The following is a 25,561-nucleotide window of genomic DNA, read 5'->3' on the forward strand; positions in this document are numbered from 1 at the left end:
GATTGTGCCATTATGTGTCAATAGCAGAAAGTTTTAAAGTATTGTCTTGTAATTGTAACCATCTTCTAGCGAAGGGAGATGTTTTCTCCACAACTTTAACACCTCATAAAACAAATGTGTCCCTTCATGACCATTCCAACAGTTGGAAGGTAAGATAGCATCCATTGAAGCCGTCTTCCATTTATGCTTAGTTGGGTACAAAATAAATTTTCTTTTTTTTACATTATTTACAATGGCACTTTCCCTATTATACTACATTTCTGTTCAACACTCCATTGTTCATATATAAAATCTTCATACTGCTTAATCCACAAATGGGGCATTGTAACTATAATAACATAACATTCTATATTAAATATTTAGAATCACACAATAAAGGGCTATGTATTCCCTCATGTTCTGAATAGAACAAGACATAATATGCACCTGCATGTTCTTGGAGCCCACATCTCTAGACAATGAAGGACAGTAAGGCTCATGAATAGTATAATAGAGGGGTAAGTCCCGTTGACGCATCATTTCTTACACAAATAGAATACCAATTGTCCTATTCATTCAATAATTTATAACATAATCTAAGCATTCATACCATGGTATGTAAGTTATGAATTTACTTAACACTTTAAAATATTTTTTTAAACTATTTTAAAACTACACACCATTACATACAGGGAAGCACTGATATGCTTGTCAGAGTATTGTAAAGAAACTCCCAATGCCGGTTATCTCCATTAAAAAACAATGGAAATTGAACAAATCCCATACAGTTAACCAAAGGTGCACTCAAAATGAAGAAATTAATAAAAAATATATATGCAAAATAGTAAAAAACAATATAACGCACAATAGTGCTGGAGTAAGCATACAGTCTTGCAATTAAGCACACGCAAGTACATACACGGAAGGAGAGTGGAGAATCCATGGTGCCTCCATGGATGCATCCTGGTGCCATGTGATCTCCAGGTAAACAACGTACATGCATCCTGCCATCCAGGTGATGTAAAAGAAAATGTGATTCATCAGGCCAGGCCACCTTCTTCCATTGCTCCATGGTCCAGTTCTTATGTTCATGTGCCCATTTTACAGGGGTCAGCACGGGCAGTTTGAGTGGTCTTGGACTACGCAGCCCCATACGCAACAAACTGCGATGCACTGTGTGATCTGGCACCTTTCTATCAGGGCCAGGATTAACTTTTTCAGCAATTTGAGCTGCAGTAGCTCGCCTTCGCCCCCCACGTGCATCAATTAGCTTTGGCGGCCCATGACCTTGTCGCTGTTTTACCGCTTTTCCTTCTTTGAACCACTTTTGCTAGGTACTGACCATTGCAGACCAGGAACACCCCACAAGAGCTGCAGTTTTGGAGACGCTCTGACCCAGTCATCTAGCCATCACAATTTTGCCCTTGTCAAATTTGCTCAGATCCTTACGCTTGCCAGTTTTTCGTGCTTATAACACATCAACTTTGAGGACGAAATGTTCACTTGTTGCCTAATATATCCCACCCACTTGTAATAATGTTATGTTGATCAGTGTATATATAATAGATATATTATAATATATCTACATACTTATGTCCTGTTTATACACCATTTTCTTTCACATTTTATGTACATGGAGTGTTTGAAAAGGAAACTAATATTTACTTATCTGTACTGAAATTGCAATCTAGATCTTTACCAACAGATGTCAGCAAAGCCTCATGTTTTCAGTTAGGTCAAATTACCAAATCATAAGTAAACACAGACCTGCCCAGAATTATTGATTCAATGAGTCATGCATCTGAAGATGGAACATTAGCTTTGCTGTAGGGAACGGATGAGCAAATATAGTGATTGAGTAAAGATCAGAGCTTCTCCACAATGATCCCACAGTCCCGTTAGGACTGTTACGCTGAGAAGGGATAAGTTGGTATGTATAGTATTGTAATACACTCATGCCCACAGAACAATCTGACATCTCACAAAAGAGGGACATTAGGAAAAAAACAGGGAAATTTGGGTTCTCAAAAAGTGATTCCCTCTCCTAAACAGACATACTTGGTTTTTGAGTGCTGTCTCTTTAAACTGTGGTGTTATAAATGTGTATTGTCATCATCGCACTGTTTAGGGTCTGCTTTTGATGGAAGTAAAGTTCGGATCAGTATTGATTTCAGGCACTTCTTAACTTCAGGTTTAGCAAAGTGGGATGTGCTGCAGGTGTCATCAGCCAAACTAACCATTTGAGTTCCAAATGGAAAACCAGCTGTTTTTACTAAAATGAGATGCAGCAAGCATTCTCTCTGCAACAGCTTATGGTTCTGCCTTGGCTATGACAAAGAGCCTGGAGGACCTGAACATTTTAATGTGCTACATAGTACTAACAGGATTCACTAATAACAATACTTAAATCATGCCCTTAATGGTTCTTAAGTACAGCTACATCTACCATAGCATTTCTCTTTGGATATTTCAAGGACATTAACATCTCCCTCTGCATGACGATGATGGCTCGCTCATGAGAAATGCAAGAGTTAAGGTTCTGCTTGTCTTCTGCCTAGAACACGTTAAGAGCTCCAAATTGAACTAATAACAGGATAACGTTCTAAAGTGATACATTTCATGAGTCCTCTTTGTACCGCCTTGATGCGTTTTCACAGGAAGCATCGTGCAGAGAGGGTCATGTCTCTTCCAAAACGCTGCAAAAAATGTCGTATTTGTCTCTATGGAAACAGATATTGCTATAAAATTCTTCAATTGTGCATGGCCTCTTCTAGAGGAATGAATAAAACGTGTCACTTCTCTATTATTTCTGTCACATTCACAAAACATCTGATTGGTGGTTGCTATGGCAATAATACAGTTATTGTTATTATGCTAGCACTGTTGTTATGGCCTTTTTTCAACAAGTAATTTTACATGTTGCTAGGACTCGATATATTGATACACAATTCATCCCCTTGGAAAAATGCTTGGGTGCAATTGACTAACCATTTGAGTTCCAAAGGGAAAACCAAATGTGGTTTGTATGATTTTTTATATTTCTAGGTTACTAGGTCATGTCTTTTGAACCTATTAGGCTATTCTGTACAGCAGAGATAGCACTCCATAATAGCTCTTTTTAGATGTGACCCATTTGGTAGCTAAGTGAGCTTTGACTACTTAGTCATCCCCCCACCTTCTACCATTAGCCACCACTAGGGTTAGAACACATTTTTCAGGGTTATGCAATAAGGGTAACTTTGGATGATGTGTTGTGATGATGACTGTTGCCTTAGATTCAACAGCGTTCTCTACAAAGTCTAAATGATCTTCTTGAGAGCAGATCAAATAACAAAGGTGTGCCTGTTGTATTCACAAGGACTTTAACAAAAACAAATGAATCAACTGATAAAACATGTTAGCTTATACTTGCTAACTGATGTGAAGTTGATGACTGGCTGGGGTCCCTGAGACTACTGACATAGGCATAGCCACCAATGTAACATCGCCTGCATGGTGCACATATTGCTTGCCACTCATCAGGGATCCAGCCCTTGGGTGAGTCCTGCACTTGTGCTAGTGCTACCTAAACTAGCCGTATCTCAGACAGCTAAATTCCGCACATACCCCTGCCCAGCACTAATTGCAATTGTTTTGCATTAATTGTTTTCAATAGTGTCAACAAGATCTTTTGATATACAACAGCTAAAGGATAGTGATATATATATAACTTTTATTTTTTGAATGGGCCCTAAATCAAGCCACATCATGAACTGGTCATAATTAATGAATTGTTAAAGTTTCACCTGGGGTCCAATTTTCATATTCATCTTAGACATGTGTGGCCAGTTAGATTTCAGATTAGGTACAGATACTGTAGCAATTCAAAAAACTGTGGTTGTTGTTCCATTAAAGCTCTTTATTAAGCTGTTGGAAAATTACCCAGTAAATTAATGTCAAGGTTGGAAAAGAAGATCTACAGAGAGTTTGTTCAATCTGTCTACCGCTCTGCTTTGTTGAGTATTGCTTTACAACATAGGCAATACAGTTGAAAGTTTGTGTCATGGCAGGAACCAAAATTGGCATAGATAATGTCTTCTGTTGTTAATTAGTATTTTATTTAGTTGTCTCCTGCTGTGTGTGGGTCAAGCTGTTTTCAGGAGTTGTTATGTTAACGTCAACAAATACTTTCAGTTTCGTACACTTCAGGTTAAATGATTTATGAAAATCTTAGAAGTTTTAGATTTAATAATATACATCTAATCAGCTGTTCATAGCTCTTTATACCCTGCTACCATACCTCATTTAAATATATATATATAATCTCATACCTAGGAACTTCTACATCTTCTGAGGGATTGATTTACAGTAGGAGCGGGCTAATAGCACAGAGGGGTGGGACTACTCCCAGACTTTATTAAGTGGAGTGTGGGAAGGAATTGGGCGGTTAGTGGTTGTGACCAAATGCCACTCTTTTACCCAGAGAGAAAAGAAACCGACCTGAAGACTTGGGGAAGCAGGTCGGTCATCCGTGGAGCATTCCCAGATATGTACATAAGGAAAACAATACATGTACATTTAAAGTTGTTCATTGCTGCATTTGAGTTCTTATCCAGTAAAAATCACTAGGAAGTTGCATTGGTTCTTGTTTAAAAAAATATTATAGGGGGGGGGGTTCAGGCCATGCCTTCTACACCCTATTCTCAACCTGCAGGCTGCTCTCAATTTTACATGTGGTCTCAACAAAGATTCTCAACAAACATTTGATAACTTTGATAAATTGTCTGTAGACAGGGGCTCAGTTGTATTGTGTGCCTCTCCAGTATAACCCAACGTGTTATTCCTACCCATGGACTGACTGCAGGTGGTGGCCACTTCTAAGACCAACCCCCCCCCCTTGTGTACACCACCGATGCCAAGAAATGACTACATTTTAGTACAAATTACATTTTTATAATATTCTAAGAAATATATCTAAAAGGGTGAGGTGGTGCCCAGAAGGCCGTCGGCCACAGGTTGTGAAATGGATTATTATGCAGAACAGTTTATTTTTACATCTGCTATCAGATTGCTGCTTAGAGTTTTTACCATTTTACACCCATTTAACTATTATGGAGCTGTTGGATATATAATAAAATACTTAATTTGTTTTTTCTTTCCTTCCTGCTGCACAATTGGATGAAAAGTGTTATTCTTTTATAGGAAAATCCTAAGAATGTTTAAAGGCTTTGCCTTCACCTGTATTATAGAGACGTTGTATAAATGATGCATGAGTTATTTGGTCCCTTGACATCCCTGCACTAACTTCCTGTTGCCATAGGCAGTCATTAATATTCCAGGGAGGCCTGGTTGCCATGGTAAAACATGTAGTTGTCGAGAGTTTCCATGGTAACCGTCCACCATTGGGTACCTTCATGTTAGAGGCAATGGATCTGTTTGTGTTGCATATAAACTGACATATATTTTACAGACCTTGATCTTTTCACTGTTACTGTTTAATAACACACTGAACGTTGTTCGAAACAAAATGCTGGGGCTTGTTCTGAACCTATGGTGATGGTAGCTGCTAATTTGTGATTTTAACTGTTTTGTTAATACCTGAGATTAAATGAATATGTTAATTTTAACCAATACATACATGAATTATACATGTACTGTTAGAGACACCAGTTTACACAACAAAACAAAATAACAAGATTAAATTATCAAGATGGCTAGAATATTTTTGGATTCGCACTTGACTGGTAGTGAGCTCAACTGCAGCATGGTGTGCGCCATCCCTCCCTGAAGGGTTAATATTTATATCAGAACTATACATGGGCACTCACAGCCCTCCCCATTGCTTTATAGAGGGTCATGGGTCCCCTCATTCTTCTCTCTCTTTCTCTTTTTTAACATTACATTTTTCATTTGCCAGGCAGAAATTTTGTTGATTGAATGTTGACTTAGGTGGTTTTGATTTTTAACTCAAAACATTAGTTTTGAACTCTGCATCTGAAGAAGAGACCTCTGAGGTTCTGAAAATTAACGAACCCCATGTTAGCTATGGTAAAACTCTTTGGACTTTACAACAGTTAAGGTCTTTACAAATTCATTGTTTGAGGGATCCCTCCCCATTTATGAGAGTTTTCATGTTGACGTGAAGGGGGAATAAAAATAAGCTTGCAGCCCCCGGGTTGCAGATGGCCATTTGTAATGCATAGTGATATCAAGTAGTAGTACTGCTGAGACTCTTCTGCAAACTCCTGGTTTGGTGAATACACTCCTTAGAAGTTTTGAATTCACCCCAAGGATAGTCTCTTGGGTATGAGTCAAAGAGGAACTCTGCTAATTGGTCTCAAGTTGGGCCACATCACCACTGAAGGGTTTAAAAACACATATGTTATATGTATACTTGGGTCAGTACAGCACTTTCTGCTTTTAAAGGTGTTGTTCCACTTAAGAAAAACAATTGGACTCTCTAAGCTGGTAAACAAATAAACCTTAGCAGATCTCTCATTTTATTCTCAAAATGTGATCACATAAAAATAACACAAGAGCTCTTCAGTTTATCTGGCAACAACCTAGCAATGACTGCTTTTGTGTCACATGACATGTAAGTGGCCTTAGAAAAGAATATCCTATATGCGAAGAACAAAAACCAGGAGCAGGGGAATATTTTATAAGCCCTGACAGGTTAATCACAGGTTCAGGACGTTCTGCCTATGACCTGCCTGTGTGAAAACTCTCTTAGTTCTACCGGAAGCGTCAGATAAAATGCTAACATAATTTACAGTGAATATTTATTGCTGTATTTGTGCTGTACCAAATCCTTATACAGTTGGTGAGAAATTAAAGAAATTAAACAACCCAGTGAGAAATTAAAGAAATAAAAAACCAGAACACCTGTGTCTTTATAGATGCCATGGAACAAATTCTGGAAAGCAAACTTTGGTGGCTCTAGGTCCTATCTTTAATCCAGGTCAGAGTTACATAGTTAATTAGTCATATAGTCCATCAAGTTCAACTATTCCATAAACTCATATTACCGTATTTGCTCGATTATAAGAAAAGGACACATTAGCACTAAAATATATGTTTGTTAATAGCTTATATACATTCACAAGTATGTCACACGTTAAAGTCTTTAAAGATAGTAAAATCTGTTGCAGGCAGAAGAAATAACAACCTGATACAAAGTAATTGTATATATTGTATATTGTACTGGGACTAGATGGTTTAATAATATATATTTTTAAATAGTTGAAAATGATGTCCCACTCACTAAATAACTCATAATATTGTCCTCAGTCAGGAGCATTGTTGAGTAAATAGCACATAGTCAGAAATCATTGCAACCCTATCCACCTCTTAACTAATCCTCTTGAATGTTTCTACCATAAAGTACAGAGCTATAAATAAAACAGGTCATAGTTTTACCTAGAAATGGTTTGTAAGGCCTTCTCTTCTGCCCTCTTTGGCTGCGTGAAATGCAGAGTAGTAAGAAATTCAAATATTTGTAGATATAATAATAACAATTAAACCCTGAAAGGAATTAAAAACCAAAGGAAGACATTGTGCTGTGATTAGTACCTTTTACCTTTAAAATTAAACTTGATTTGTTCTACAGCCTTTCCCAAGATGCAAGATTCCACTATTCCTCAATCTCAAGTATTCTGAAATCCCCATATTCCATTAAACTTCCATAAATTTGGGAAGGTATTTGACACATTTGCATTTGAATTTTGTTCCCTGCTCATTCGGTTCGGCTGAAAATTCAGTGGCATTTTTAATTTGGGAATGAAATTTGTTGCTCGGTGCCCACATTCACTCTCACTGTCTCACACTCTCATTCTTGTTGCGCTCTTTAAATGTTTCCCTACCTTATTTGCTGATCAATTCCGCTTCCACATCTTCTATCGTCTCCCTTCTCTATGCTATGGTCTATCTTCGTCCGCGGACATAACCCGGATGGAACATCTCCCAAAACGGTGGTGCTTGTGGTCACTTGAACTTGGGGCAATATGGGGATGCTTGCGGTGACATCCTCTCCCTGATCCTCCAATGAGGGGAGAGGATGTCACCGCAAGCACCGTCATATTCCCCCTAGTTCAGGCAAAATGACGGTGGTTTCGGTGATGTCCTCTCCCCAGATTGGAGGATAAGCGAGAGTAGGTCACCGCAAGCGCTGCCATTTAGAGGAGATTCCCACCTGGCTATGTCTGTAAAGATGTGGATGAAGATTAGCAGATAGCAGATTGAAGAGCATGAGAGAGCATGAGAGAGAGTGCAGGAGAATGAGGGCATGAGATAGAGAGTGTAAGAGAGCGTGAGTGAATGTGCTCTTTGCTCATAGCTTTTTACTTTGTTTTCATCCAATTCTTATGCGTCTGGCCTCATTTTCGGGGCTTCATACAAATCACAGAATTTAGCAAAATTCACAATTTGTACGAATATAAATCCACAAGACTACTACCTATTTTTTTAACCCTATTTGTCCTCATGTTTTGTACCTCTCATTCTTTAGTATACTTCCAAGTTGTACCTTTGTGCCACTATTTCTTGTCATTCTTCCAAGCTATACCATTTAATATACTTTTCATACTTTTTACATAGAACATTTGTTGGTTTTTAGGTGTTAATGTTGAAAGAGTATATATATATATATATATATATATATATATAAATACCCATTTGTGATTTCTTAATCTTGCCTCCATGGGCTTTTTTGATCCCCTTCTTGATTGCATATTGTGAATATGGCACTGATTTAGCTACCTGGCATCTTCAGAATCTGTAACAATTTAATTTGAAAATTGCTACCTAAGTTTTTTGTGCAACTTTCCTCCTGTCTTGCCATATTATTTAACTATAAGATTTACTGTGTTTGATTTCATTCTCTGTAAGGTTTTATTTTTTCCCTAATTTAAATTGCTGTAATTTTGGCTGAATTACAAACAATTAAATAGTGTACATTTAGCTGTATTGCTAGGGCTGCATTACAACAGATGAGAAGCTTGCTAAAGAGTAGTGGGCATGGTTAATTCTGAAGAGTTAGCAGAATATATGATTACATTCTGGTTTTCCAACAAATGAAAACATTGTTGATCTTGGGCAAGTATGAAAGCTATAAGAAAGCATTTTTATAAACAGTAAACTTCATGGATTTGTGTCTTTAGTTGTTATGGCAATGTTTATAGTTAGATGCAAAGGTGATATTTTATTTTTTATTATTTTTCTAGATTGACCGAAAATTAGCATCATCGCCCAAAAGCTCATCAAAGGTAGGAAAGAGATACAGACATTGTATACTAACACATTAAAACTAGAAGAATATCTAGGAAAAAATAAAGAATACTTACATGAATATATTCATTCCATGTTGGTTCCTGATCATTGTTTGTGTAAACATAAATGGTACAATGTTTTTCACCAGATGACACATTTATTGAATGCAGAAAAACAATGTAGCTCAGTCTCAGGATGCCCTGTAGTTTACATAAAGTAACATGTGGGTTTATTACTACATTTCGGTTGAATGCCATTAGGTTGCAACATTTAATAGTATGTCAACAATATCTGGGCAAAGACGACATTTTAAGATGAATCTGTGATCGCCAACATGGCACTTTTAAAACTTTTAAGAACATGTCCACATTAAGAAGATAACATTGTATATAAATGTATGTATAAGTAAACGTAAACAATCACATTGCTGTATTCATGCATGTTTGAGCATACCTTAAATCTCTATAGTAAATATGCTGCTCCTGTGCATGGAAACATTATATTTATATAATATACAAATATATTTGTACATTACATTATTGGACTTGACAATGTGGCACAAATGACATGTGAGTTTTTGAGCAGTGAATCCAACCATGTTATATCTAGATACACATATCTGAACCCACAAACACCTTCAGCGATATGTATTGACATGGAAGTAATTCTTACCAAGAGTATAGAACCTGCATAAATTGCAAATTTGGTAATGGTAGTTAATTAGGCTCTGCATAATTTCACTGTAATTGGGTTAAAGCAGCCACATGGCAGCTGCTGGTATAGAAGTGTGGTAGGTTCTGGCACCAACAGAGTTTGTGTGACTCCATGGCAATAAAGATAAAAAGCACAAAGGGCACAGCACTCTGTGAAGTTAGGTTTATTTTCAATTAACAGAACACGCTGTACTCATTTAATTGGGAGTACATCTCGCTAGAAGATCCTGTTGCTTTTTATTAATGTATGTATGTGTGTCAACAAGTGGAAGCCTTAACCCCTTGAGTGTCATCAGGGGCTGGTATGACATTTTGAGAACTGCTTTTCTTACAATTGAGCTCTAGTACAACATTCTGTCTGACCATTTATGGAGACTTTAATGTGTTTGCTGTTGGGGAGAGACATAACGTTGACAGTCCTGAACCAGCCTTGTATGCACTTTGGCTTGGATGATCATGATATGTTTTATCATGATATGTTTTATCAACTATTATTAGGCAGTCTGGGCAGTTAGGCAGTGCCCTTTCCCAAATTGGGACAATCAAACAGACACCTGGCAGATATGTCCAGGGCTGTCATTAGAAATGTTGGTGCCAATGCCTGGCCCCCCATGTCTACCATCAGCCAGCATGATATCAATCCCATTGTTCATTTCTCCATCCATCACTCCACCTTAATATCCTCTCATAAGCACACCTGGTTCACAAGAACAGGGGCAAGCCTAGAATTAGTGGTGCCTGGGTGCAATATTTTTTCAGGGCCTCCTATAATTAATACATATACATACTAACATGCAAACCCGCTCAACACCCACTCACTCTACATACGTATTCTTTTGCCTTGACACTGCAACAGCATACGCTGACAAACAAACTCACAATAACATCGTAAACTGACACCCACACACATGCTAACACCAAATACTAACATATAGTCATGCTAACAACATACACTACAACACACTTACACACTCTAACACCACTCAGTAACAGACACACACATGTGAATATCATTTGCTCACAAACACACACATGTTAACACCATACACAGATATACTAACCCCATACACAAATACACACACACACACACACACACTGTAACACAACATATGGAAATACACACACACAAATAAATATATATAGTATTAGTGTGTGTATTGTCAGTTTATATATGTATAGTCAGTAAGAATATTATATAACAGTACACATACATAGACATACACAAAAACACTTTATCCCCCTCTTACCTCGCTGAGTCCTGTCTCTCATGCAGCTTGCACACTGCTCCCTCCCTATTCAGGGGCATAACAAAAAATACCAGGGCCCACTACAGTTGAACCCGCAAGCTCCACCTACACACACAGTAAAATACTTACACAAACTAACATACTTCACACACACTAACATACTTACACACACGCAGAAACATACTGACAAACACACACATACTAACTGACATACACATAGTTATGTACCTACACACACAGTATCATACTTACACATATACACAGTGTCATACTTACACACCCACAGTAACATACTTATTTACGCTAACACACTCACAATCTACTTTTGTTGGCTCGGGTGGGCGAAGGTTCTGCTCCCCCATAGTCTGGACTCTATGATGGAAATTACATCATTTTCTGGTGCGCAGACTCAGCATGTTGGGCCTGAAGAAATGTGGCCTGAATTACAAGCCTAGCAGTATGCCTAGGGGGTGGTGGATCTGGTGTAATTCATGTTACGTGACCCCAATGGGCACTTCAGTTACTGAGTGCCTGGGTGCCATTTACCCTAGGTGTCCGCTTCAGAGCAACCCCGGGAGCCAGTGTTTCCCAATAACTCCCTTTCTGTTAAGGATGGTGGTTAGGTGTCCATCATAGTGTAGTGTAGGGTAGGGTATGCATTTTATGTAAATTTCTAAAGGGGTGTTACCACTTGTATGACTGTGCATTTAAATATACTGACAAAGCAGCGATTGTATAAGATATGGATACAGCAGAATTATTCTGGTGAAATCACTACTTGGCCTAACACGAGGCTGCAGTACATACCAATCTATTTTTAAAGTGGAAGTGTGGTGAACAGCAATATTTAGCTTTGGCATCGCAGAAGGACTATGATTCTTGGCATTGGGTAGGGTATGGTTGTTATTAAAAACAGCAATGGCATAAAACAGAAAAAAGTAATTTAGTAAAGAGGCAATAAATTGCCTCTTGTTTGACTCTTATTTGGCCCAGTGTTGTGGAGAAAGCTGCCAGATGAGTTGTATTACTTGCAGGATGTAGGGAAGGACCTATGTAAACCTCAACTGGTGTTACTGTTGGTTAAAAATGCATCACAGGTGATTCAACCTCCTCATTAAACCAAATATAGCAATCGAGTATTCTAGACTGTAACTCCTTAAAAACAACATTAAAATCAATTAAATAAAACAGCTTCTACTAAGTTTTCAATGCGATGTGCAGTGTATTAGTGCAACTTAAAATTATACATTTTTACATACATTCTACACTAAAAAAAACTGCAAGAGCAAAGAGACAAAACAAACATCGGCAAACATAAAAGTATTCCCATTACTAGCTGTATCACATTGGCTATTATGAGCTTTTGCTTTGGCAATGATGTTTTCTTTTGATCTTATTAGGATGTGGAAACAGTGCATGGTGTGTTGTGATGAATATGCTTGTGCTTTTGGATTCATATGAATTTTAATGAAATTTGCCAATTTCGCTAATTTGTATGTGGGGTGCACAGTCCATAAACTTGTGTATAAAACTAAATAAAAATATTGTTTTTAATTACTTTGGCAAACTGTTTTCATATACATTTTTAAAACCATTAAGTATTGGATTGGACAGGATAAAGCATCTTGCGTTATACAGTAGAATTCTTGATATTAATCATTGGTGTTCAGTGCAAGCCTGCTAAATGGCCTTGCATTGGTAATAAAGCAGCCTAGTATAGAATAATATAGTGGACTTCTTGTGGTCCAGACAAAAGTAACGGTCCAGTCATATTACACATATCCTGATGCTAGTTCACATGGTGGAACCTTATGATAGTTAGATATATAAAAAACAAGTGACATGAGCACACTAAGGTGTTAGGGTGGCAGCAGCACAGCAGCTCACATGTAGTGTGACCTGTAGTGAAGATGGAGCTCCCTACAGGGAAGGAGAGAGAAGGAAAGGTGACCTTCATGGATAATGGGAGAGTGAGTGTGTGTAGGTATGTATGTGTATGGTGTTAGAGTGAGTGTGTGTGAATGTATGTGTTAGCAGATAAATTAAGATACATACTCTTATCCATATTAGATTACACACTGTGGATTCCATTTGTATAAAGCAATAGTAATATCGGCAGAAGGTAACTTATAGAAGAGATAGCTTCCAAAATCAGACTTCAAGTCTCTTTATTGTGTGCTAGCCCTTCGGTCAACTGAAGGGAAAATTAGGACATGCTGTAACCGTCCCACATTATTTACAAGGTCAGCAAAGCCTGAACTTTTCCCCTTGCATAACTTAGATGATTTGAAGTGTGAGTTATAGGATACCTTCTGAGCACACCACAAGGAAAGAGGTTTAATCACTGCTTTCCCTGTACAGTTAAATGTATCTTTCCTTTTTCAGCCCTGTAGTAGGATATAACACTATCGCAGATTGGGAATTGTTATTATGTTTTAAGGAACTTAATCCTTAAACGATGGGATTTTCCAGATATTTGGGCTCTGGGCCATGTGGGTGAACACCCCCCTCCTCTATCTTGATCAAACAGCTGGTAGTGAAATATTGCCATAGCTTCCAAGTGCAACAGGGGTGTCCAAGTTTTTTCTGCAGTGGGCCACTTCATCAGAATTGTATACATGCGCGGGCCGCAGTCGTGTTTCACTGTGAGAATATATGGCCTTTAATAAAATATGCAGATTAAAATAAAGTAAATGACACAAAACCTTTACTTTTCCTCTCACTGATTTCTGGGCCTAGAAAGTGTTGTGACTACAAATTCAGGATAATTAAAAATGAAATACTTCTATTTATTCTAGGGATGCACCAAAATGAAAATTCTTGGCCAAAACATTCACGGTTCACTTAGCCAAAACCGAAAATGACCCCCACCTTTAAAAATAATAATAAAAACTCACATTTTTAATAAAAGTAGGTAACACACTACAATTGGACACAAAAAAATTTGCAATATGACTTGGCATGATAGGAGTGTGATTGCTAACAGCAATCACACTCCTATCATACTCAGGCAACCAGTAAATACTGGTACCTAGGCATGATGGGACTGTGCTTGCTGTGATTGCTGTTAGCAATCACACTCCTATCATGCCAAGTCAGCCAGTACAGGGTGGCTGTAAGTGATGTGCAGACCCCATACTGCTGGCAGCATCAATACACAAGGGGGGCAGCTAGCTAGTTTTCAGCATGTATTGGCTGACTTGGCATGATAAGAGTGTGATTGCTTACAGCAATCACAGTCCCATCATGCCTAGGTTCCAGCACTTACACATCCAACCAGTAAATGCTGGAACCTAGGCATGATGGGACTGTGATTGCTGTTAGCAATCACACTCCTATCATGCCAAGTCAGCCAGTACATGCTGGTACAGGGTGGCTGTAAGTGATGTGCAGACCCCAAACTGCTGGCAGCATCAATACACAAGGGGGGCAGCTAGCCAGGTTTCTGCAAGTGCTGGCTGACTTGGCATGATAGGAGTGTGATTGCTAACATCATGCCTAGGTTCCAGCACTTACACATCCATGCTATCACACACACAATCATATACTCATTCATTCACAGATTCATTCCCTCAATCACGCATACTCATTCAAACACCCTCCCCCACCCCCTTACCTGCACTGCAGTGTTATGGTCTAGCTGCTTTTCTGCTGCATTGCTGGAGGCTTACAGCCTGGCTGGGTTGCCATGGCTACACTCCTGTCACTCCTGTGACTCAGCCCATTGTCCAGCCCACAGCCAGCCCCTTTTGGCTATTTAAGCAGCTAAACTTCACTTCCTCCTGGCCCTTGTGTTGTTTCCGGCTGCAAGTGCTATTGCTGTGTTCCTGTGTTCCTGAATTCCTGTGTATGACCTGGCTTTCTCTGACGTCCATCCCAGCTCCTGATTCCTGGCTTGTTCCTGACTTCGCTGATCTCTGTATTCCTGACCCCGGCTTGTCTGAGTACCCGTCTTGGTTCCTGACCCCGGCTTGTCTTTTGGTATATGCTTTTGGATCACGATTTGGCTTTGTTCACTATTGTCATTACAATAAAGGTGATTGCATTTTACGTTTTGTGTCCGTCTGGTTCCTGGTCCCTAACATTACACAAGGGCCATGAACCCAGAAGGGGCAGGCAATCCACCAAATGTTTTTACCAGGCTGGACCAGGTAGACCAGCGTATGGACCAATTTGCGCTAGCTCTCCAGACCTTGTTGCTCCGTACTGCACATCTGGTTCTGCCAGCTCAGGTCCCCACGGCACAGGCTGCCTCTACACCTGCTGCTGCTTCCGCTCCGTCTGCCACTGGTGATTTTAATACTGCCAGAGGCTTGACAGGGTCTGCCCCGCTTCCCGAACGTTATGGGGGCAACCCTAATTTGTGCAGAGGTTTCCTGAACCAGGTCAGTATCTATCTGGAGATGGTACCTCAGGCATTTCCGTCTGACAGGAGTAAGGTGGGCTTCGTGATTTCTTTACTCTCAGACAGGGCCTTGGCATGGGCGAATCCCCTTTGGGAGACACAGAAACCTTTAGTACACAATTACCCTGAGTTTGTTGCGTCTCTAAAACGGGTATTTGATGTACCGGCACGCTCTGCTTCGGCTGCCAAACGATTAATGTCCATTCGGCAGGGTACAAGGACGGTTTCGGACTATGCTATTGAGTTTCGCACCCTGGCCGCTGAGGTTGGTTGGAATAATGAGGCTCTCGTGGCTGCTTTTTCTAATGGGCTCACGGATATACTTAAGGATGAGATTGCGGCCCGGGACCTTCCCAGTGATTTGGAGGAATTGGTCTCTTTTTGTATCCTTATTGACTCACGAATCCGTGAGAGACCATCCTTCCGGGAGCGCCTGCGGAGGCCTCCTATACGTTTAGCCCCGAGCTTTTCATCCCCACCCGTACCTCCCTCTCCTCCCATGCCTCCTGGTCTCGACACTTCGGGCGTTGTGGAACCCATGCAGCTTGGATTTACTCGTCTCTCGGTTGAGGAGAGGGCCTTTAGGAGGAGGGAGGGTCTTTGTCTTTACTGTGGTAAAGCAGGGCACCTGCTGCGAACTTGCCCTACACGTCCGGGAAACGCCTGCACCTAAGGCTCCAGAGGGGACAGTCCTTAGGTGGCGTCTCGGCGTCCCCAGATATCCAGAAGGATAAACCTCTAGTCTCGGTGGGTCTCACTTGGGGCAAGATTTCCGTCATTTCAGAGGCACTCATTGACTCGGGGGCAGCGGGCCTCTTTATTGACAGCACCTTTGCTCAGAAGCACTCTATTCCGTTGCAGCTTCTGACTGCTCCACTTGCCATTGAGGCGATCGATGGCAGACCGTTACAGCCCCCGCAGGTCACCCATGAAACCGCTCCTTTGTCTATGGCTGTTGGGGCTCTCCATCATGAAATTATTCAACTCCAGGTGATACACTCTCCTCATTATCCTGTGGTTTTAGGATATCCATGGTTGCGCAAACATAATCCCGTGTTTGATTGGTTAAGGGCCGAAGTCTTGGCATGGTCGCCTAATTGTTCCAAAACATGCCTAGGGAGAGTGGTGAAGGTGCTAACCACTTCTCCGGTCTCTTTGTTGCCTGAGGAGTATCAAGAGTTTCATGATGTATTCGATAAGGGCCGGGCTGGTGAGCTCCCACCTCACCGCCCGTACGATTGCGCCATTGAGCTGCAAACTGGTGCCATACCCCCTCGAGGTCGAGTCTACCCATTATCTGTCGCAGAGAATAAGGCCATGGAGGAGTATGTTGCGGATGCTCTGTCCCGGGGGTTCATCCGTAAATCCTCTTCCCCTGCTGGGGCCGGATTCTTTTTTGTGAAAAAGAAGAGCGGCGAACTGAGACCCTGTATAGATTACAGGGGGCTCAACCGTATCACGGTTAAGAATGCCTACCCGATTCCACTCATTACCGAGTTATTCGATCGCTTAAAAGGGTCCAAGGTATTTACAAAGCTCGACCTGCGAGGGGCGTATAATTTAGTAAGGATTAAGGAGGGCCACGAATGGAAAACCGCGTTTAACACCAGGAGTGGGCATTATGAATACCTAGTTATGCCCTTCGGTCTCTGCAATGCCCCCGCGGTTTTCCAGGAATTCATGAATGATGTCCTAAGGGACATGCTCCAACAATGTGTGGTGGTATACCTAGATGATATTTTGATCCATTCCACCTCCATAGAAAGCCACCACACTGATGTAGCCCGAGTCCTACAGAGGTTACGAGAGAATAATCTCTTTTGCAAATTGGAGAAGTGCGAGTTCCACCGCAAGCAGGTCACCTTTCTGGGGTACGTAATTTCAGAGGTCGGTTTCGCTATGGATACTGAAAAACTCTCGTCTGTTCTCGAGTGGCCACGACCTGTAGGTCTCCGCTCCCTTCAACGGTTCCTCGGCTTCGCTAACTATTATAGGAAATTCATTCGGAATTTTTCCTCTATTGTTAAGCCTCTTACAGACATGACCAAAAAAGATGGCAATGCCTCTCTTTGGTCCCCAGGGGCCATCAAAGCTTTTGAGTCATTGAAGGCCGCTTTTGCCGCAGCTCCTGTTTTGGTACACCCGAAACCCGAACTTCCATTCATACTTGAGGTCGATGCGTCTGAGACAGGGGTAGGCGCCCTCCTGTCTCAACGTCCTACTCCTGAGAGCCAGTTGCACCCATGTGGGTACTTCTCCAAGAAGCTAGGTGCTGCGGAATGCAACTATGAAATTGGTGACCGTGAGTTGCTTGCGATAATACTGGCTCTCAAAGAATGGAGGCATTTGCTTGAGGGAACTTCCGTACCAATCCTAATTCTCACAGATCATAAAAATCTCACCTACCTGTCCGAGGCTAAACGCTTAACTCCGAGGCAGGCCCGTTGGGCATTATTTTTATCCCGTTTTAATTATGTGGTCTCGTACCTGCCGGGGACCAAAAATGTCCGGGCCGATGCTCTCTCTAGACAGTTCTCGAAAGCTAAAGAGGAGTGTCCTCCTAGTCCGATTATTCCCCCAGACCGAGTACTGGCTACCATACGTACCAGCATAACATCTCCCCTCGGGGACAGAATAAGGGCCGCTCAGGTAGATGCACCTGCTGAAACCCCCTCAGGGCGATGTTTTGTACCTGTCAACCTGCGTACCAAGTTACTTTCCACCTATCATAATCCTAAATCAGCAGGTCATCCCGGGAGGAACCAACTTCTCTGGTCGGTTTCCCGTCTCTTCTGGTGGCCAGGAATTAACAAAGATATTGTTGCCTTCGTAGCAGCCTGTCCTGTCTGCGCGCAGACTAAATCACCCCGTCACCTTCCAGTGGGCCTTCTCCAACCCATACCTACTGGTGAGAGGCCATGGTCTCACCTTGCCATGGATTTCATAGTCGATCTTCCGCTGTCTAACGGTAACACAGTTATCCTCATGGTTGTTGACCGGTTTTCTAAAATGATACACTGCATCCCATTCAAAAAGCTCCCTTCCGCTAAGGAGTTGGCTACAGTTTTTATCAAGGAGATCTATCGGCTACATGGGGTTCCCAAAGTCCTACTTTCTGACCGGGGTAGCCAGTTCGTCTCGAGATTTTGGAAGGCCTTCTGTGCGCAACTGGGTATCCAACTCTCCTTCTCCTCGGCCTACCACCCACAATCTAATGGGGCTGCGGAAAGGGCCAATCAGGGCTTGGAGCAATTCCTGCGGTGCTACATCTCGGACCACCAAAATAACTGGTCGGATCTGCTACCCTGGGCGGAATTTGCTCATAATAGTGCTGTTTCGGCCTCTACCCGGTTCTCCCCTTTCATGGTGAATTATGGGTATCAGCCCTCCATGATTCCTGATAATTTCACTTCCCAGGGGATTCCGGCACTGGAGGATCATCTCCAGCAGATCCGTTCCACATGGGTGCAGGTTCAGGAGGCACTTCAACGCTCACAACAGTGTCAGGAGCTCCAGGCTAATCGTAAACGCCTACCCGCGCCTTCCTATCAGGTCGGGGAGAGGGTCTGGTTATCCTCCAGAAATCTCCACCTCCGGGTGCCCTCCCAGAAACTGGCTCCCCGGTATGTGGGGCCCTTCCGTATCCTGCGACGGGTAAACCCTGTGGCCTATGCCCTGGATCTTCCTTCTAACATGCACATCCACAATGTGTTCCATGTCTCACTGTTGAAACCTCTGGTCTGTAATCGTTTTACTACAGTCACTCCTCGCCCCCGTTCGGTGACTGTAGACAATCATGAGGAGTTCGAGCTCCGCTCCATAGTCGACTCTCGTTGGTTCCGTGGGAGGCTCCAGTATTTGGTCCATTGGAAGGGGTACGGTCCCGAGGAGAGATCTTGGGTTCCAGCCTCAGATGTCCATGCTCCCGCTCTCCTTCGTGCCTTTCACTCGCGTTTTCCCCTCAAACCCGGCCCTGCTCCGCGGGGAGGGGGTCGTTGAGGAGGAGGTACTGTTATGGTCTAGCTGCTTTTCTGCTGCATTGCTGGAGGCTTACAGCCTGGCTGGGTTGCCATGGCTACACTCCTGTCACTCCTGTGACTCAGCCCATTGTCCAGCCCACAGCCAGCCCCTTTTGGCTATTTAAGCAGCTAAACTTCACTTCCTCCTGGCCCTTGTGTTGTTTCCGGCTGCAAGTGCTATTGCTGTGTTCCTGTGTTCCTGAATTCCTGTGTATGACCTGGCTTTCTCTGACGTCCATCCCAGCTCCTGATTCCTGGCTTGTTCCTGACTTCGCTGATCTCTGTATTCCTGACCCCGGCTTGTCTGAGTACCCGTCTTGGTTCCTGACCCCGGCTTGTCTTTTGGTATATGCTTTTGGATCACGATTTGGCTTTGTTCACTATTGTCATTACAATAAAGGTGATTGCATTTTACGTTTTGTGTCCGTCTGGTTCCTGGTCCCTAACATGCAGCTCCTCGATGCCACTCACAGACTTCAGCAGGGGGCGCGGCCTTTCTCTGCGTTATCTGGTAGTGAACAGAGGAAGCAGGACTGGAGCAGAGTCATGTGATGTCACGTGAACTCTGCTGGGTTCCGCTTCCTCTGTGCAGTACAAAAGACCCTCCCACAGGGCTCTTGTTGTAGCAGGGCTCTTGTTGTAGCAGGGCTCGAGGTGCGGCCCGCATGTTGGACGCCCTGGGCTAGAATAAATAACCTGGTTTGATAATTTGAACTTCTTTTTATATATATATATATATAGAATAAATATATATTATGCAGTGTATATAAAACAAAAATATATAACAAGTCTCCAGATGTTTACAGTTTTCAAAAAACACAAGGTAAATTAGTGAAACTCGTTAAGTCTCCTGACCAGATGTTTTATACAGGGCCAACTCAGCTATTCTTGCAGGAGAAATATGCGAGGGTTGGCTTTTCTCAAGTCATAGGGATGTCGGTAAGTTGAAACTGTAACTTGCAACCAAATTACCTGGCAAATATATATTACCTTTTATTGGGATTGTTTTCTTAAATAGCCACCATTACAGCTAAAATACATTATTTTTATTATTATTTATTGATTGATTTATACAGTATCTTCGTATTCTGTGGGTGTGGATAAAAAGTGAATTACTTGTATAAATAGCTAGTGTAGGGTAGGAAGGTAGGCTGAAGGCTGAGTAGGTGATTAAATTAGTGGCTATAGTTGATAATGTGCACAATTTATATTTAGTGTTCAATGAGAAACATTGTTCAAGGATGTTGGCAATATGGCCATTTTAAATACGCAGCGTTAAGGCCGGAGCGGCAGAATGTGAATTTTCGAGTCTGGTTGCAGTGGTTTCATAAGAATGTTCCAGCTTAGTAAAATGATATGTCTTGGAAAGGTATGTCCCATGGATTAGACAGAATTAAAAATTAACACCATGATTTCCAAATTAACATGACCCAAAAACAAATCGTTGATCCAAAAGAAATGCATGATATTACTAAACACAGCATATTATATATATATATATATATATATATATATATATATATATTCTATAAATGAGAAGTTAATATGTATTACTTTCTGCAAATGTATGTAAAAATACTGCAACTGCACTTATGTTGCAAATTGCAAATAGGTATTTATTGCCCCCCCCCCTCAAATTACCAAGCTTTCATATATTGTCCCGAGCAGTCCTGGTCATCTGGCACACCGGGCTAAATGGCCAACAGTCTTTAATAATAACAAAAATATAATGCTGGCGTTACCAAATTAATATACACAGTACAATATCTCTACTGATTGGATTAAACCGTTGTTATCAGGACAAACAGGGACAAATTGAGAAAATAAGACCCTTTATTTAACTTTTCCAAATAAAAAGTGATATATATATAGCTAAACACATTTGTAGTGGCTCTATAATAGTGTAAGACACAGAGGGTAACATGTTGTCCCTTATATGAACCCTATTGTTAAGCTGTATGGAATAAGACTTCAGAACATGTTTTTGGTATTTTAGTTTCCCTCTCAAGATTTGCCAGATCAGTTTCACTTGATTGGTCTCAAACCTTGGCTTCCAACCAATTCTGCCAACTAATATCCCTGAGAGATCTTGTGACAGGGAAGAAACGGGAAATCATGCCACTGCTGAGAAGTAAACTTTCACAATTATTCCCATTTTATTTAAATGCACAGTGCCACTTTGTGAGTCAATCGACAGTTAGGCAGTATAAAAAATATGTAATTGTTTGCATTAACCTAAATATGCGAGTGTAGAAGAGAGAGACATACCACTCAGAACTTTATGCTGGGAAATGTTCTGCTTTCCGATTCAGTTTTAAAATAAGACTGGTCTTTGACACTAGACCAGGGCAGGGATTACATCCCAATATCCACTATACACAAAGTTGTCTACATATATCCCTATATTTTTTTTTAAAAAATCAATCATATGAAAAACAAGAAGATCTTCTATCTGCTGAATCTGTAGATTGCACTGTACACCACGGATAACAAGCAAGCATAGCAGTAATGCCATATGGAATATGTCATAGGAAAATACGAGACGTGAGAAATATTCTTCCGCAGCTCAAAAGCCTGTAGAGCAAATTGTTGAATCATGTGCATTTAGATGCCAAGATAACTGGGCTTCTCTCCAACCTTCCATTATGTGATCACTGCGTACAGCACCTATTGTGGGTGGCAAATCGGTAAACGCTCATCTGTGGAGGTACACAGACTTAAATCATATGGGAAAAAAGGAAAACACTCTGCATATTGTTAATAGCTAAAATGTGAATGTTTATTTAATACATTGATATTTCTTTAGAAACGTTATTCAACTTTGCTAGTAAAACCTTGTACCCACATATCGTTAAACTGACTGGATGCTTAGAAAATGAGGATAAGGATATCTATTATTTAGCCATCTTGTGTCTTCACACTGCTGATACAAACATTACTTAAGTAGTGTCTGCTTTCTGCAACAGCTGCAAACAGCTTATGGAGGCCACGAGTCAAGGTTATTGGCATTCTAAACTTTCTTACATATACACATATGTATGAATATCTATGTATCCAGCTTCCTCTTATTGGTCACGTACGAGAAGGTTAATTGATTGCTGTTTTGTGACTGGTCTTTACATGCCTTAAATTAGTGCAGGAGTTATTATATCTGACATTTCCTTGGCAGTCAGAAGTGATTAAAACTTATAGTTAGCACATCAAAGCAAAGACACTGTTCTTGTTTTCTACAATTCTAATGATTGTGAATTAAGTTGACCGCATCGTTTGGTGTGTTAGCTGGGTATGGCCCTCTAATCAGCATTTGCTCCATCTTGATTAGTCATCCATCCATCCATAAGTAGAGAAGTCTCAGTTCCTTGGTGAAATACCTCTTGGTTTATTTTGGGATCTCATTGGAACCGGTTTGTAAGCGATATCATTGCTCTTTTTAAACTGTGGTAGGAGATCTATAAGGTCTGCACCAAAGTATCTGAACAGTTCAGCCCCAAATAAATTTCCCATTTAGAAACCCTGGGACATCTAACCTTCTGAGACATTATGAGACATTATGGCATAAATTCTGCCATGACCCTAAATAGTTCACACTGTATACTAAAAGCAGAAGAATCTCTGATGAGACCTTTGTTTGCCTTCCCATACCCTTGTAGACCCAATATGTGTCTACTTTCACTGCTGGTTTTTATTAGCACAGGATCTGTTATTATTAGGTAAGAGCCAAGCAGTGCGAATAGTTTCTTTCTAATATTGCTGTTATCACAAAACCATAATTTCCTTTAGGACTGTATCTATATTAGATAATCCATTCAATATCCTGAATGAAACACTTACCTAACATTTCACTTACTATTAAAGATGGCCTCCATTTATATCCGGTTTCTACCTTTCCTTCTATCTAGCAGACTCTCTACTTCACATAATCCAGTGGTTAGTTGTATAAAAGTTAGTTTGTGCGCAGATTCCCTAAACCTACTGAAAACCCAGTAAAATACCATTTTTACTTCTGTCATCTTCATAGCTACTGTATCTGGCTATTATACTGTACATTAAGGGTACATCACAATAAACAGAATTAACCAAGTTATAGTTTTTGTAAGGACTGTTATATTTCGTCGCCATCATTTGGTAAACACCATACTATTAAACATAAAAGGGTAAATATCTAAATAATTTTAGGGTCAGCTCATTTATGAAGTTTTTTGGTATAACTACCCATCAATATAACCAAAAAAATAAGTAAATAATAAAGGCAGTCTATTAATGCAACAGACTCATTTAAAGCAACTACATAGTTGAGGTATATTCTACAATATAATTTAAAGGTTGTGGGCTCAAAATGTGCAATCAAAAATGATTTTGATGACAATCAGGTCACAAGAAAAAGTTCAGGAAACTACCTGCACAAAGAAAATGCTTTTGCATTTTAACATTTTAAGAAAGAACGAGACAGATTGTACTGACTATATCATCATTAAGGGTTTGATCTGAAGTACCTTAAGACACAAACATAAAAAGAGTCTTTAGATGAAAGGAAGAATAACTTTTCAAATTAACTGCTCCAGAACACGGAACGCCAGTCAGCTTGTTTGCATACGGTATTAAACCTCAGCAAACTTAAAAGATATTCCGAGATTGGTTCTGCCATTCATATTATATTATACTTGTGTAATTGGCACAAGACCTCATTTGATCAACTCAATTCTCTAAAATAATGTAATGATGTCTCAGTACTTAAAACTGATATAGTAGTAGATCTCCACTTCCAACTGTGGTATTGTATGTTAATCTATGTACAATTACTGAGCACTTGACCACTTTGCACTTATATTGTGAATTATTGATTGCTGTTAATGTAAAAGCAGGGGGCACTGTTACTAATACAATTATTTTGTCCAAAGAGAGGCAGCCTCCTATAAAGACTAGAGAGGCACAAGTTATTATTAAAGTTAATTCTATGGCATTTATATACATTATTTATATACATTATATATAGTTCATTATTATTATTATTATTATTATTATTATTATTTTTTCTTAAATGATAATCTCAGGGTTATTTCAAAATCCAAGTTTATTTCAATGTTATTTTTTTAAATAGATGCTAATCTCTGGGTTTTTTTTCCAGAATACAAGTTTATATTCATTTATTTTAAAAATAGAATGACTATAATCTCAAGGATATTTCAGAATCTAAGATCCCACTACTATGTTTTCTATTTTGGATGGTGATCTGCTTGGTTTTGCCGAAATAAAGCTTTCTGCTTATAATTCTAAATATTATAATTCTTAAAAATATTTTTCATGTAGACCAGGAGCAGTGCATAACTATTGCATGCAAGGGACCTCCTCCTGAAACTTTGTATTGTTGTTCAACAAAAATGATAGGAAGTACGTATATGGGATAAAATAATTTGGCAGGAAACATGATGAGCGGTTGTAGTTTTCGTAGGGATAGTATTTTTATATTTAGAAACTTGGACGTCAATATAAAGGCAGTGCAGACATGTTTGATACGGTGCCATCTTAATGTTGAGCACTCTTAACTCCAAAGTGGGAGGTTTACTTCATTTTGTATGGCCTGAAGATGCACTGGCTTAAGGAAACCTCCAGTTCCATGGCTTATCCATATCTTCTGCTGTTTGAAGTTAATGACATATCAGGAAACAAAGTATTAACTGTATTAAATGTATTAACTGCTAGTTTGTTACGATTAGAAGTCATCAAACCATATATTAATGTGCATATTTAATCTGCTTGTTATTTTCCCTTTTACTATATTATATATAATATAACATTAAAACATTTTTATATATCACATTATCCCTCCAAATACATATTTACATTTACAATAAACACATCCAATGTAGTGAAGAATAGGAAGTACAATTACTATTTGCATCATATTGGGTATTTTGTGGTTCCTTTGAGTTCCTGTAAACTAGAGTATTAGTT

The sequence above is a fragment of the Sceloporus occidentalis genome, unplaced genomic scaffold, assembly GCF_023333645.1.
Source record: "Sceloporus occidentalis isolate IW3139 unplaced genomic scaffold, rSceOcc1.0.p SCAF_30, whole genome shotgun sequence".
In the NCBI taxonomy this organism is placed as follows: domain Eukaryota; kingdom Metazoa; phylum Chordata; class Lepidosauria; order Squamata; family Phrynosomatidae; genus Sceloporus; species Sceloporus occidentalis.